Source organism: Citrus sinensis, chromosome 3 (assembly GCF_022201045.2).
Source record: "Citrus sinensis cultivar Valencia sweet orange chromosome 3, DVS_A1.0, whole genome shotgun sequence".
In the NCBI taxonomy this organism is placed as follows: Eukaryota; Viridiplantae; Streptophyta; class Magnoliopsida; order Sapindales; family Rutaceae; genus Citrus; species Citrus sinensis.
The window spans coordinates 17897551-17900310 of record NC_068558.1 but is presented as its reverse complement, the minus strand read 5'-3'; the positions used below and the strand labels follow the sequence as shown (position 1 = coordinate 17900310).

Genomic DNA, 2760 nt, shown 5'->3' with positions numbered 1-2760 from the left:
CATGCATAACAAAGCAAGTTCTAGAATAAACAAACTAAGATTGATATTCACATAACAAAAATAATTAGAGCAAAATGGTTGCTCATAGGCTCAAATCCTCACAAAGTTGGTAAATTTGCCATCAAATCATGTACACTCTTCAAATGAAACAACCATCAATAGTGGTGTAGAATGATAAGAAGGTATGAGTGATATATAAAAGGAAAGGTCAAGAGGATAAGAAGCGAGAAAGATGTATGTGTTGAGTGTTAGAAAATGCATATTTATAAAGGAGAAAACCGTCATTTTACATTTCAAGTCTTACTAACAACCCTTACTTTTATGTATTTAACCTTCTTGTGATTTAATTACATGTGTTTTATTTTAATTAAGTATTTTATGTATTTTAGGGGCATTATAGTCATTTCACAATAAAGGAGAGTTCAGACGGCAAAACGGACATCACTTTTGAACTCAGGACAGTCGAAAACCTTAAGAGGAGCATAAAAGGAAAAATAGCACTATTCACATGTACGGTACTATTCACGTGTACGGTACTGTATACGTTACTGTTCACGACACTGTTCACATAGACGGATGATGACGTGGCATTGACCGATGATGTGGCATTGACTGATGAGGTGTCACGATCCTGTTGGACTAAAATTCTTATGTACTGTTGTTGGTGACGTGGCAGCATATCAGTGGACGAAAAATCTCGCGTACGGTGCATGCATCACACAGGATTATTTTCAACCAAACTGCGTTACTATTCATCCGGGTCAAACCGCGTTACTGTTCAAAGTCGGGTCAAACCGTGGACTGTTGACTGATGACGTGGCGCAATCCTGAGCGTCCAAACTGTTTTTAATCCGATGGCCATGATTTACTCCATGTATCTATAAAAAGGGGGCCTCTCCCCCCTAATTTGATATCTCTGAATCCATTTTTGGACTCTATTTTCTGTAATTCCCTCTCCATCTTGTATTTTCTTCGTATTTTAATAAATTCCCATTTTGCCCCTAATTCAATTATGAGTGGCTAATTTTCTTTCAAGCTTGGGTTGAAGGTGAAGTCTCAACATGTGTCATGGGCTTTATTTGGTAAATTTATTTTCTCTTCCCCTCTAGTTTTTGTGGATGTTTTGACTTTTCGTCGACAAATAATACTAATCTTGTCTAGTACCGCCTTAGTTTCACCGGCTCTCTAGTACAAGGTTATTATTATTTGGCACGATAAGCCCTTAGCACCATATTGATTAGAGCGTGGTTTCATGAGGTGTGGATTCCCCCCTCATGATTTAATTGGTATTAATAAGGAATATTTAGCCCATGATGCATGTTGATACGGATCCAGATACCCAAGTACGTCAATTTAATAGATTTTCTCTTCAATTTATTCTCTCAATTGCAATTCCAATTTTAGAATTTATTCTCACCATTTTAATTTAATTATTAGCATATTCCAAATCATTTCCACAATAAATCCAACTACCCATTTACAAAATTAATTCTACACAATTAAAATCCACCTCCTCGTGGGATCGACACTCGTCACCATAGATCTATACTACAATAGATTCGTGCGCTTGTGAGTACATTAAAATTTGCACAACAAGTTTTTGGCGCCGTTGCCGGGGAGGTAAGTAATTTTAATTAATAGAATTAATTTTTGTGAATAATTTCTTTTATTTGTTTTCTTGTATTTTTTTTTATTATAAAAAAAAAGAGTGAATCTACATTTAAAGGTTAGTATTTCTTTTATTTTTTCTCTTCTTTAAAATTCTGTAATTTAATTTTCAATTTATTTTTCTTTGTAATTTTTTTTTGTTTATTTTATTAATTTAATTTTTAGTTAATTTATTTCACGTATTTGTTTTTGTGTATTTTTATAGAAAGTTTGTAATCGCGCAATAAGGTTAGTATCGTAATTTCTCCCTCTTCTTTATTTTTATTTATTTTGTTCCCATCTTTATTTTTTATTTTATTTGTTTTGCATGCATGGTCGAAGGTCATTATTACCCAATCTTGAACCTATAGACCTTGAATTAGAAAAAACACTTCGCACACAAAAGCACATTAAAAATAAATTTGAAATGGATTTGCAACCACAGGGGAGGCCATTTAAGGATTATTTTAGTCCTTTAGCAAATTTGAGCACATCATGTATAAGATACCCAAATGTAGCTGCTAGGAGCTTTGAACTAAAACCTAGTGTGCTAAATTGTCTCCCCACATTCTATGGCTTAGAAAATGAGGACCCATATAATCATCTGAATGATTTTCATGCAATTTGTCAAACATTTAAATATGAGAATTTTTCAGATGATGATGTTAAACTCAGATTATTCCCATTTTCTTTAAAAGATAGAGCTCGTTCATGGCTTAATACATTGCCTGCTAATAGCATTGCATCATGGGAACAAATGGTAACGAAATTTTTGAATAAATATTTCCCAGTGCATAAAACCAATGCTATTCGCAGGGAAATCTCGGAGTTTACCCAGAGAGATGACGAGCAGTTTTTCGAAACGTGGGAGCGATTCAATGGGCTACTCTTGAAGTGTCCACATCATGGGTACGAGAAATGGCACCAATGCCAATACTTTTTGGAGGGATTATTGCCAAATGTGCAAGAATGGCTAATGGCGACAAGTGGAGGAGAGCTAATGTCAAAAAGTGCATCCGAGATTTGGGAATTCTTCCAGCGACAAGCGGATAATTCCCAACAACGGAGTCGATCAATCAGGAATACTAGAAGAATTAAGGGAGTAAATGAGGT

General features: G+C 34.7%; 1 non-coding gene across 1 annotated transcript; it reads right to left on the bottom strand.

The window, feature by feature from the left end:
* Positions 1-2455: 2455 nt before the first annotated feature.
* LOC127901664 (small nucleolar RNA R71) lies at positions 2456-2559 on the bottom strand. Its single transcript, XR_008053908.1, has one exon. It is a non-coding gene; the product is annotated as a small nucleolar RNA R71 (small nucleolar RNA).
* Between the last annotated feature and the right edge of the window lie 201 nt (positions 2560-2760).